Here is a 14,045-nt window from a genome sequence, read left to right as displayed (position 1 = left end):
CCTTTTAAGTGGCGATAAAAGTAACCAAAGTATAAACTATAGTAGGTCATGGCAGACGATGCAGCCAGTTTAATGGAATTGCCCCAGGAGCCACACATGGCGACATGGGTGGCTGGCTTTATGGCTACTTCAGTATGAGCTATCGGTTAGACTGAGGCGTTTTCCTAGTAGCCGTAGCGACTGGAAATTAACTAGAATGCTTTTAATTTTCATACCCAGCTGCACGATGAGTTTATTTTATAATGGGCTTACTGAGAAATCGTCTATATCTGCCTTGCAAGGGAAATTGACTTAATCAAAAAAGTTTGGGATAGGCTTTCTAAAGAAGGTTTTTATCCTGTGTTGGAAGGACCGATCTTGACTCTGAAAAAATCTTCCGGATCACAAAGTTAGCCGATATCGAAATACTTTCGCTCAGTTCTAGCAGAAGCTGTACAGACAAGAATGATGTATTTTTATGATTTAACATCTGCAACAGGAAAATTTTTGCAGTGAATTTAAGTGTACAACATAAACATCATAAGTCATCAGGGATAGACGAACCAAATAATCTCAGCAGAACGACTGCTATCCATCTTTATGCAGAAAGATCTCGCCCTTCTGAAAGAGGTAATCTCCACCCAGCGTTTGTCTAGCTTACTCAACCTTAGAAGCAAATAATAGGTGTCTAGCGAGAATCCAAGGCTGAAAGGAAATAGCTCCAGGTTCGGTTCAGTTGTATCCATGCGGGCAAAGTGAAACGCATGATAGTTGCCCGGAATACTTTGTTACCATGACCCAGTAAATCCTAATTTTAAATTCAGCTTCCAGTAGGAAGATGCTGCAGTGATCACGCAGCTGAATCTTGCGGCTTACGTGTACTCTCTGACAGAGAAAACCCCGGGGGATTTTATGTTACTTTATGTTATTGTTGGAATGTAGTCTTCCTAATGCCTAAGGCATTTTCATATTCCATCTGGCAGGCTTTACATGTCTGAAGGTCGCAAAAATTTATTATCTTGTCACAGAATAAATACCACTTTTGCATACTATATGAGTATGTTTTTCTAGAGACTTACGTCGGGTGATCAGATTGTCAGTAGACTGGATGTGAGTTTTGTTTGTACAGAGCCTATAATTGAGTATCCTATTGGAAAGGCTCCAGGATGTTCGTTTTTAATTTTTAAGCGGTTGATTTATCTTTTTCTCGCAGTCTTTAGCGAAAAGGATCAGACGTTGATACGACAGAGAGGATTTAGTCGACACCTACCAGTTTCAGACCGAAGTTTCTGAAAGTCAGATGTTATTATAAATATGACACAATAATTTGCGGGACATTCAACGTGGATAGTCGCAGCGTTACGAGCACTAGGCTGTTTTCTATAATATTAGCGACACATCACTTCATTCCCTCTAGAGATGCAGAGATAAATTGCACCCACAGAGCTTCGAACACAGACGCACAATTTTTTGTTGTAGTTCATTACATGAAGTACAGACGAAAACTGATTCGCTGCATGCTCTCCTGAATTTCAGTCGCTAGATTCATACGTCCTGTAGGTGAACGCCAAGTGAGCTTCTGACTCTCTGCGAAGCTCTTGACGGCATCTCTGCCGACTGTGCTGGTAAGTGTAAAATCTTCGTAGTGGTAGTAGTTCGGTCGCTGATCAACGAGACAAGGAGCATGCATGCTTGTTGGCACTTAAAAAACAATTCGCAAATATGCTGTAAAATAGTATTTTATTGCTAGTCTATAAAAAAAATTTAAAAAAAATATATTGCTAACATTAAAAAGTTAAAACGTTATGTGATGAGCGTTTGTTTGTTAAATACTATGTTTTTTTATACTCAGCTGAGCAGAACTCACACAGTACATTAATTTTGTTCTCATAATGCGGTTACGGTGATAAACTAATCGATCTATGGCATTCCAACCAGCAAGCGGACAGCAGGGATGAGATGTTGGCAGATCAAATAGATAAATAAACAAAGTTCTGCACAATAAACGGAGACGCCCCGACTCGTATGGTAGGAAGCTGTCACAGTTCGCCAGATATATCAATCGTAAGCGCAGGACTCGCAAACTGCGTCAACTGGCAGCCGATGGTAACATTGGCATCCGACCACCTGCCTATACTTATTTCGCTCGAGCGTACCGCCGACTTCATCGTCACCGAAAAACGCACTTTTGTAAACTTTGCAAAAGGAAAATGGGATGAGTACAAATCCTTTATAGATAGCCGTTTCGCTGCCCTCCCTATCCCGACTGATGTTCGCCAAGGGGAGCGTGCTTTCCGCAATGTCATTGAATATACCTCGGCTCGCTTTATCCCCGCCAGAAGAATTACCGAAATTTGGCCTCATTTCCGGCGGAGGCCGCAAATTAAGCGAGAGAACGTGACCTTTTAAGACAGCTCGATCGCGGCGACCCCGAAATAAGGGAGATAAACCAACGCATCAATTTTCTTGTGGGTGATTGCTTATGCCTTTGGCGATAAAGTGCTGTCGGATGCAAAAAAATACGCGAGCGCTTTCTGCGGACAACATATAATGCATTCTGCGGTTGACAAAGTTAGGCGGAGGGCCAACAGACGCGCACATAAACATAGATTCAACACGTCCCCAATTACCATCACCGCTAAATAGGTTGAGGATGCTAAACAATCTAAAGAAGTGGGCCCAGACGGCATAGCCATGCCGACGCTTAAAAGCCGAGGAAAAGAGGTTTTCAGATATTTAGCACATGCCTTCAACCTGTCCCTTTGCACCTTTGACATTCCCGAAGAATGGGAAATGGCCAAGGTGGTCCCGTTTCTAAAGCCTGGGAAATAAGCTAACATAGGAGAGCCATATCGCCCGATATCTCTCCTATCGCCATTAGCCAAGACGCTTAAAGCCATTTTTCTCCCCTACTTCAAAGCAAATTTGCAGCTAGCCGGTCATCAGCATGGCTTCAGAAAACTCCATAGCACCACCACCGCCCTAAATCCCATTAGTACCCAGATAGAACAGTACTCGTCGCGTTAGACCTATCAAAAGCTTTTGATACGGTCAACCATGGCACGTTACTGCAAGACCTGGAAGGGTCTAGCCTTCCCCTAAGTCTTAAAAGGTGGACCGCAAATTATCTGGGTGGTCGGCAGGCATCGGTGCAATTTAGAAACGCAACATCAACACCAAGAAGAATTAAACAAGGGGTGCCACAGGGTGGTGTCCTATCCCCACTCTTGTTTAACTTTTATATATCAAAGCTACCTTCGCCACCAGAAGGAGTTACTATCGTTTCCTACGCCGATGACTGCACAATAATGGCCACAGGCCTAGGCCCACAGATCGATGAGCTTTACAACAAAATAAACGGTTACCTCCCTGATCTCTCCAGTTGTTTCACCTCGCGAGACCTGACATTATCACCGACTAAATAATCGGCGACCTTATTTACAACATGGACGTCCCAGATGTCGGCCATTTTCAACATCCACGTCAATGGCATTATGCTACCGACTGTCTTACATCCCAAAATCTTGGGCGTGACGTTTGATCAGGATCTACATTTTGGTGAGCATGCAGCCGCAATGGTGATATTTTGGAAATAGTTATCAACAATATCCCTCGTTTTCCAGGTAGGGTTTACAAATTGCCATATTATAATAAAAGTCTAAAGAAACTAAAACATATCCGCAATAAATATTATAAACCCTTTAAAAATTCGGGATCCCTTTAGTTCAAGCAAGAATACTTGAAAGAATTTAATAGCCTTGATAAATTTCTATATAATCGATACATTCTTAACTTTGAGAATAATATTAAATCGAATCCCAAATTGTTTTGAAACTTTATTCGTCCAAGCAGTCCGTTTCAGTAATTCCGTTACCTGCGACATATCAAGACAAGATTTCGTCATCGGTTAGTGAATCTGCTAATTTGTTTGCAAACTTTGCCACTGATGATTCGCGGACTGACGATGGAGCCATGTTGAATGGGATAATCTATTGCTTCAACTTCTCTTCGTTAGTTCTTAATATTGATGATATTATTCTAAGTATTCAGGCCATCAACAATTCAAAACAATGTGATTTTCAACTATATTCATCGTTCTTTCTAAAGCAATGTGTTGGTCCTATTGCTGAACCGTTGTTGCAATTATTCAATTTATCGTTAAGGTCTGGAACTTTCCTAGATAAATGGAAAATTTCTTTTATCCAACCCAATAATGTTACCAACTATCCTCCAATATCGAAGATTCTGGTTATTTCAAAACTTTTTGAGAAAACCGTGATGAGTAAATTATTATCATTGGTTAAGCGTTATATCTGCCAAATCAGCATGATTTCATTCCAGGACGTTCGACAGTTACCAATCTTGCCATTCTTTCAAATTATTGTATATCGGCTTTCACAGATGGCTGTTAAGTTGACTGCATCTATACAGACATTTCCAAAGCTTTTGATAGAGTATCTCACAGAGCTCTGTTAGCAAAATTACAAAAACTGGGTTTCCATTCCGCATTTTTGCAGTGGATATATTACTTTCTATCTAACAGAGTAAATTTTGTTGTTATTGATAATTTAAGATCATCACCATACGTAGTAATCTCAGGTTTGCCTCAGGATAGTATCCTAGGTCCTCTTCTTTTTATTATTTTTATACTCAGCGTGCTTTGCACACAGATTATGTTATCTTTGATTGGATAACGGTTGGTTGTACAGGTATAAAGGAATCGAGATAGATATAGACTTCCATATATCAAAATCATCAGCATCGAAAAAAAATTTGATTGAGCCATGTCCGTCCGTCCGTCTATCCGTTAACACGATAACTTGAGTAAATATTGAGATATCTTCACCAAATTTGGTACACGAGCTTATCTGGACCAATAATAGATTGGTATTGAAAATGAGCGAAATCGGATGACGCCCACTCTTTGTATATATAATATTTTGGAAAACACAAAAAACCTGATTATTTAGAAAATAATACACCTAGAATGTTGAAATTTGACGTATGGACTGATATTGAGACTCTAGATAAAAATTTGAAAAAAAAAGTGTAAAATGGGCGTGGCACCGCCCACTTGTGATAAAATCAATTTTACAAATATTAATCATAAATCCAAAATCGTTAAATCTATCGTTAAATCTATCGTAACAAAATTCGGCAGAGAGTTTGCCTTTACTATAAAAGCAAAATTAACGAAATCGGTTAAGGAACATGCCCACTTTTATATAAAATATTTTTAAAAGGGTCGTGTGCGAAACTAATAAGCTATATCTTAGCGAAAAAGAGCTTTGTATTAATAGAATTTTACTTTCTAAATTGAATTATAACATTAAATTGGAAAATAATAAAATTTTTGAAAATGGGTGTGGCCCGCCCCTTTTATGACTAAGCAATTTTCTATGTTTCGGGAGCCATAACTCGAAGAAAACTTAACACATCGTAATGAAATTGTGTACACATATTTTGCTTATAGCAGAAAATACTTCTGGTAAAAATGGACGGGATCGGTTAAAGACCACAGCGACTTAGATACAAAATAAGTTTAAAAGGGTCGTAGACTAGAATAATAAGCTATAACTTAGCAAAAAATAGTTCTGAATCAATGATATTTCACTTATCACGTTTTATTGTAAGAGGAAATGGGGAGACATTTTTCTTTTAAACGGGCGGTGCCACGTGTTATGAAGAAAAGTAATTTATCTGAAATGAAATGTACAATTGAAGCTCACGCTGAGTATATAATGTTCGGTTACACCCGAACTTAGACACCTTTACTTGTTATAAATGACGTGAGTGTTTGTTTCAAGCAATGCAGTTATCTCCTCTACGCTGATGACTTAAAAATCTTTTTCAAAATTATTAATGAGTCCGATGTTCTGAGTCTTCAATCCGAGTTAAATAATTTTAATGGCTGGTGCTGTAAAAACATGCTTGCACTTAATGTCAACAAGTGTTACTGCGTAATGTACTCAAAATTGAAAATTGTTTTCAACTTATTAGGCCCTAACCTGACGTCAGTGATATGCCTTTAGTTAGGGTGAAAAAAATCCGAGATCTGGGTATTGTATTCGATTCGTCGTTTACATTTACTGAGCATATAAATTTTCTAATCCCCAAGGCATATTTCTTATTGGCCTTTATTAAGAGAAATGGATCTGAGTCAAAGGACCCATATACTAAAAAGCTATTGTACAATGTCTTTGTACAATCTAGGCTTGAATATGGTTCCATATTATGGAGTCCCTATTATGAGGTACATAACAAAAGGATTGAACGTGTACAAAAAATATTTATGAAATACTGTTTATCTGATATAAGATTTGATTTACCCCTCCTCTCATATATCTCAAGTTGTAGGCTAATAAATCTGCATACGTTACAGAGTAGAAGGGTTATCTCACCGACAAATTTATCTACGATATTATTAATGGCAATATTGATTGTCCCACGCTTTTGGAGTCTTTTAGCTTTTATATTCCATCATGGAATTTGCGGCAACATCACAATAGAAAACAGACCAGTTTAAGTCTAATTATGCTCCCAATGGGCCGATCACACGCGCTCTAATTGCCATCAACTCATTAAACAATGATCATTGATCATTGATTTTTCCGTATCACGCTTTTGTGTATTCTCTATATTATGTTAATATTTTAACACTTTTTACTTATATATAAGTAAATTTATGTTAATCTAGTCTGGAAGATTATTGTAAATCATAGACTGAAGAAAGAAATATGAAATATGAAATTGTACCCAAAATCTAGAGCTGTAATAAAATCCTCAAATCTCTTACTGGCATTACTTGGGGGGAAGATAAAGAAACGCTCATTATCACTTACAAAACAATTGGCCGGTCGACTGCATGCTACACGTCCCCAATATGGTCGCCAAGCCTAAAGAATGCACGCTGGAATAAGCTACGGGCCTGCCAAAATACTGCCTCCAGAACCGCCACGGGTTGTCTCCTTAAGTCCCCAGAACACCATCTACATAATGAGGCGACAATACTCCCCATCAGGGAGAGAAATGTAATGCTAACCAAACAGTTTCTGCTGAATACTCAGAAACGTGGGCATCCCAACAAACATCTGGAGTCATGGAGTCATCTTCATAAGCATTATGAGGAAATACGGCACTTGATAACACAGCCGTATGAAGCCAAAAACACAAGCAGGTCCTCAGTGAACTTCATAAATAGGCGTCGGATCTCTATGCCAGGAATTGCGCGGTGAATCCGGTACTCAAAGAGCGATACCTAAAACTTGCAGAAGTAGAACGCACATTCCCTAGGGAAAAACGAGTCACTCTAGCTCAACTTCGATCTGGATACTGTAGCAGGTTAAACTCTTATATATTCAGAATCAACCCCGACGCACAAAACATATGTCCTGCTTGTAACGTGTCCTCACATGACACCAACCATCTCTTGAACTGTATTGTGGAACCAACGCCTCTAACACCCCTCTCATTATGGTCCACCCCTGTTGAAACAGCAAGTTTCCTTGGACTCCCGCCAGAGGATATTGATGACAATTTGTGATCGGTCGCACTTATTGGATGGGGCGAGGCACTTCTACAACAACAACAACATAAACTAATCGAGATAGGTACAGACTTCTATATATCAAAATGATCTGGGCTTAAAAAGAAATTCCGACCGTCCGTCTGTCCATAAACACGATAACTTGAGTAAATTTTGGAGTATCTTAATGAAATTTGGTATGTAAGTTCCTGGGCACCAACATAGACCGCAATTTAAAATGAACGAAATCGGACTATTACCACGCCTACTTTTTCGATATCGAACATTTCGAAAAACAGAAAAAGTGCGATAATTCATTACCAAAGACGGATAAAGCGATGTAGCTTGGTAGGTGGGTTGACCTTATGACGTAGAATATAATGTTAGTAAAATTTTGGACAATGGGCGTGGCACCGCCCACTTTTAAAAGAAGGTAATTTAAAAGTTTTGCAAGCTGTAATTTGGCAGTCGTTGAAGATATGATGATGAAATTTGGCAGTAACACTCCTATTACTATATGTGCTCTTAATAAAAATTAGCAAAATCGGATGGCGGACACGCCCACTTTAAAAAAAAAATGTTTAAGTCAAATTTTAACAAAAAATTTAATATCTTTACAGTATATAAGTAAATTATGTCAACATTCAACTCCACTAAGGATATGGTGCAACAAAATACAAAAATAAAACAAGTAAGAAAGGCTAAGTTCAGGTGTAACCGAACATTACATACTCAGTTGAGAGCTATGGAGTCAAAATAAGGGAGAATCACCATTTAGCAAAATGAAACTAGGGTAATCCTGGAATGTGTTTGTATGACATGGGTATCCAATGGAAGGTATTAAAGAGTATTTTAAGAGGGAGCGGGCCATAGTTCTATGGGTAGATGCCATTTAGGGATATCGCCATAAAGGTGGACCAGGGGTGAATCTATAATTTGTTTGTACGATATGGGTATCAAATGAAAGGTCTTAATGAGTATTTTAAAAGGGCGTGGGCCATAGTTCTATACGTTGACGCCTTTTGGAGATATCGCCATAAAGGTGGGCCAGGGGTGACTCTAGAATTTGTTTGTACGATATGGGTATCCAATGGAAGGTGTTAATGAATATTTTAAAAGGGAGTGGGCCTTAGTTCTATAGATGGACGCCTTTTCGAAATATCGTTATAAAGGTGGACAAGGGTTGACTCTAGAATGCGTTTGTACATTATGGGTATCAAACGAAAGGTGATAATGAGGGTTTTAAAAGGGAGTGGTGGTGGTTGTATATGTAAAGGCGTTTTCGAGATATCGAACAAAATGTGTACCAGAGTGACCCAGACCATCATCTGTCGGGTACCGTTTATTTATTTATATATGTAATACCACGAACAGTATTCCTGCCGAGATTCCAATGGCTTTTGATTTCGCCCTGCAGAACTTTTTCATTTTCTTCTACTTAATATGGTAGCTGTCACACCCATTTTGTCTTTTTTATTTTTTATTTAATTGCCATGTTTCATCCCTTTTTTTTTGATTTAGAATAATGGCATTTTTTTCATTTTTCGTAATTTTCGATATCGAAAAAGTGGGCGTGGTCATAGTCGAATTTCGGCCATTTTCTATACCAATACAAAGTGATTTCAGATAATTACGTGCACTTGGTTTAGTAAAGATATATCGATTTTTGCTCAAGTTATCATGTTAAGGGCCGAGCGGAAGGACAGACAGTCGACTGTGTATAAAAACTTGACGTGACTTCAACCGATTTCGCCCTTTTTCACAGAAAACTGTTATCGTCTTAGAAGCTAAGCCCCAACCAAATTTTACAAGGATTGGTAAATTTTTGTTCGAATTATGGCATTAAAAGTATCATAGACAAATTAAATTAAAAAGGGCGGAGCAACGCCCATTTTGAAATTTTCTTTTATTTTTGTATTTTGTTCCACCATATCATTACTGGAGTTGAATTTTGACATAATTTACTTATATATTGTAAAGATATTAACTTTTTTTTTAATTTCAGTTTAATAAAATTTTTTTTTTTAAGTGGGCGTAGTCGTTCTCCGATTTTGCTAATTTTTATTAAGAATACATATAGAGATAGGAGAAACGTTCCTGCCAAATTTCATCATGATATCTTAAACGACTGCCAAATACAGCTTGAAAACTTCTAAATTACCTTCTTTTAAAAGTGGGCGTTACCACGCCATTTGTCCAAAATTTTACTAATTTTCTATTCTGCGTCATAAGTTCAACTCACCTACCAAGTTTCATCGCTTTATCCGTCTTTGGTAATGAATTATTGCACTTTTCCGATTTTTCGAAATTTTCGATATCGAAAAAGTGGGCGTGGTTATAGGCCGATATCGTTCATTTTACATAGCGATCTGAGATGAGTGCCCAGGAACCTACATACCAAATTTCATTAAGATGCCTCAAAATTTACTCAAGTTATCGTGTTAACGGACGGATGGACGGACGGACATTGCTCAATCAAATTTTTTTTCGATACTGATGATTTTAATATATGGAAGTCTATATCTATCTCGATTCCTTTATACCTGTACAACCAACCGTTATCCAATCAAAGTTAATATACCCTGTGAGCTCTGCTCAACTGAGTATAAAAATTCAAAATAAGCATGGCTCCGCCCTTTTTCATTTAATTTGTCTATAATACTTTTAATGCCATAAGTCGAACAAAAATTTACCAATCCTTGTGAAATTTGGTAAGGCCATAGTTTCTATGATGATAACTGTTTTCTGTGAAAATGGGCGAAATCGGTGTTCTTTTTCTTTAAATTTGTCAGAACAGCTAAATATGGCGGAGTAGAAATGATACTCCAAACGCCAGGTTATTCTTGTGTGTTTATTGTAATGCTTCAATTAAGATCGGTTTTTTCACGGCACCTCGCCAGGTTATATTCAATTTGTCTTTAGTTAAGTTATTTATTTTTCGTTTAGAATTGATTCCAAAAGTATATTCAATTACAAATATTTTATACATGCCATCACGCCAGCCACACATTCAATAATGCTTTTAACTTTTTATATATCCATGTCCGAAAAAATGAATTTCACTTTTTGCAATATTAATTGCAGTTGGATGTATGTATGCAATGCATATATATCTATATATTCTCTTTTGCCCTGGTACCAAGTACAGAAGCATGCTTCTCCCTATCCCGATTCTTTCCAGGGACTTTTAGACACTGTGCTATGCAAGGTTTTTGCAGTAATTGCTGCTTGGTTTTCAATATAAAAGTTGAGCTTTTTTTTGTCAGTGTTTGTACTGCTTTGGCTACGGCTACTACTTCCGCCTAAAAAACTCTTCAGTAATCTTGCAGTTTGTATGATCTGTTCATTTCCGGATCAGCACAGTATAGCGTAGACCCTACTCCTTCCACTACTTTGGAACCATCGGTGTACATGTGTATCGTCTCGACGCCCATTTAGGCATCCTTGCATCAGCGCAGATACGGAATCAGGTAGTTTGTTCGTCCCGTATTTGATGAAGCTACATATACTACTATGACCGTATGATTATGCGCTCAAGCTCTCCCGAGGTACTGAGCCTCGTTGCAGTTGTTAACGCTATGTTCTTTGCTACCAGATCAACAGGTGGAATGTGCAGAATGGCATACAGTGCAGCAGTGGGCGTTGCTTTAAGGGCTCTCGTAATGCTAAGCATTGATAGCCTGCATACAGCCTCCAATTTTTTGAGGTAGTTTCTTTTTTGTGTGGCTGTCCATCAAGCAAGGATTTGAAGTTCGGTAGGATAGGCTTTGCAATTGCTTTAAATACGCAATGAGGCAGAGAGGGCGATAGACCACAAGCACACTGAGTGGAAAAATTGATTGGAAAATGAGTTTATGACGTTTTTCGGGTTTGTTGGGATTGATTTAAAAAAAGGTTTTCGATTAAAACTTTTTTCGAATGGATACATCCGATTTCAAACAGTCGGAACCGAAAGCAAAATCAGTAGTCTAACTTAGGCGAATATTCCACCTAATAAAAGCAACATTAAACATCAAAGTACCTGCTAAAGTAGTTTAGTAAATGTGCGGTTTGCAAACCTTATAATTATACCTCCATAATTCTTATACTCTTATCAGTCTTGGTGCATAAGTTATTAAGCTTAAACTTTTGTTTCTGTGCAATATTTTATGGAACGAGGATAAGCATGCAGTTGGAAGGGCAAGTGTTCTTTTTCATATCGCTTGATATATATGGCACTTGCTAAGCGAATTCATCCTAGCCAGTGAGAATTTGATTTACCCCTTCGATGTCTGGACTACATAAACTTTTCTGCTTGTATTATCATGTACTTATCAAACAATTGATTTTCTTATATTTACAGTTCCAGATATTTGCGCACACCTTCCAATACATTGGTCATCAGTTGGCTGTGAGTGATCTTCTCATGTTGTTAAAGTGTACCATTGCGATTTACCACAATTTTAAACAAGGTCCAGCTTTAGGAGATGCTGGTATGTGAAAAATCTTCATTTAGTTTTTATCTGCGAGTTTATGTATGTCAGATATTGTCAAAAGTCAAGGAATGGCACCGATGTCGGCAAGATGTGGTTTATTTTATATGCTATATATATATAGCATCAAGTATATATGATTTTAATTTCCTTTAACACTCCGTTAAATTGTTCCGTTACTAATTCTCGAGAATTTTTTATTTCAGTATGTATTATGTGGCCTGTTTCCAAGTGTTTTTCATGACCCGTTACGATCCATTATATGTATATGTACTAAAAGCGAATTGGTTATTATATAGCACCACGCCAGTTTTTATTACGAATTTTTGATTCCTATTAGGAATGCAAGAACACCACCCTAACACCAGGTCAGGGAGGTACCGCATCTCATAACTCCGCCAAACACCCGAAGGAAGCACAGAAGCCAATCTTGAGGCCTATTTTAATTTTCCACTCAACTCAAAAAAGCCCAAAAATTGATGTAGAGCCGAGGATGAGACCGTACGACCGCTCACGCGAAAAGACAAGACAGGAAAGCGAAATCGGTTGAAGCCATCCAGTTTTTATACAAAGTCAACCGTCTGTCTTTCCGCTCGGCCGTCAACACGATAACTTGAGCAAAAATCGAAATATCTTTACTAAACTTAGTTCACGTACTTATCTGAACTCACTTTATCTTGGTATTAAAAATGGGCGAAATCCGACTATGACCACGACCACTTTTTCAATATCGAAAATTTCGGAAAATGAAGAAAATGCCATAACTCTATACCAAATATGAAAAAAGGGATGAAATATGGTGATTGGATTGATTTTTTGACACAAATGATAACTTTAGAAACGACTTTGTAAAATGGGTGTGATACCTACCATATTAAGTAGAAGAAAATGAAAAAGTTCTTTAGGGCGAAATCAAAAGCCCTTCGAATCATGGAAGGAATACTGTTCGAAGTATTACATATATAAATAAATTAGGGGTATCCAACAGATGATGTTCTGGGTCACCCTGGGTCACATTTTGAACGATATCTCAAAACGCCTTCCCATATACAACTAAACTTTTAAAACCGTCATCAATACTTTTAATTTGATACCCATGTCATACAAGCATATTCCAGGGTTATCCTAGTTTCATTTTCCTACATAGTGATTTTCCCTTATTTGACAAATGAAGGAAAATCGTTCCAAAAAACGTCACCCTTGGTCTATAATTTTGGACTCTTATCGGACTAATAATTAAGAGCGCTTCGAATATATTTCAGGGGTGATTTAAACAAAATGATAAAGAAATGCGTTCAAATTTAACCAAATTTTCATATTTAAAAAAAATAAATAAATAAAAAAAACGAATTGATAGCTGAAGAAAGATAGCAAAGGGAAGTTGATCCACGTTTTAATATTACCATTTGTATGTATCCATGAAAAAGATAATTTTGTCTCCAAAGCTCTCAGCTGAGTATGTAATGTTCGGCTACACCCGAACTTAGCCTTCCTTACTTGTTTGAAATATTTCGGTCCATGCGCCACCCATCGGAGTTTTTTCCTATTATTGCGTTGTCATCGGGTTCTGAACTATATTCCAAGTTTCAAGCTTTTATCTTATCGGGAAGTTACTTAAATTTTAATTACAAATTTCGTAAAGAACGGACGGCCGGGCGGCCACTACACAGAGTCAAGCCAAATAAAAGCATCTAAAAAAGGGTGCGCGTACTTATGTAGAAGTTTTACTTATCAAAAAGTAGTTTCTAATTGCATGCAAATAATTAATTAAAATAAAATAATAAGACGAAGGGAAAAAGATTTTCAATCAAGTTCAGCTTAAAATTGAAATACTAAATAAATAAATATTTATTTGCTTCCCTTAAGTGTAGCACCAATTCGAAAGTTAATCAAATGTTATGATTTTTAAATTTTATCCACTGCCGTAGCATCTTCCAGTAACGACTGAATCGGAACTTCAATTATCAGGCAATATAAAATCACAAATAGAGTTTGTTGGAATACACTGGACCGTGGTCCAGTTACCGCAAAGAAAGGAAATTTCCCTATACAAAATTTCTAGAAAATCG

The sequence above is a fragment of the Eurosta solidaginis genome, chromosome 5 (genome assembly GCF_040869045.1).
Source record: "Eurosta solidaginis isolate ZX-2024a chromosome 5, ASM4086904v1, whole genome shotgun sequence".
Taxonomy (NCBI): Eukaryota; Metazoa; Arthropoda; class Insecta; order Diptera; family Tephritidae; genus Eurosta; species Eurosta solidaginis.
This window is presented reverse-complemented; position numbering follows the sequence as displayed.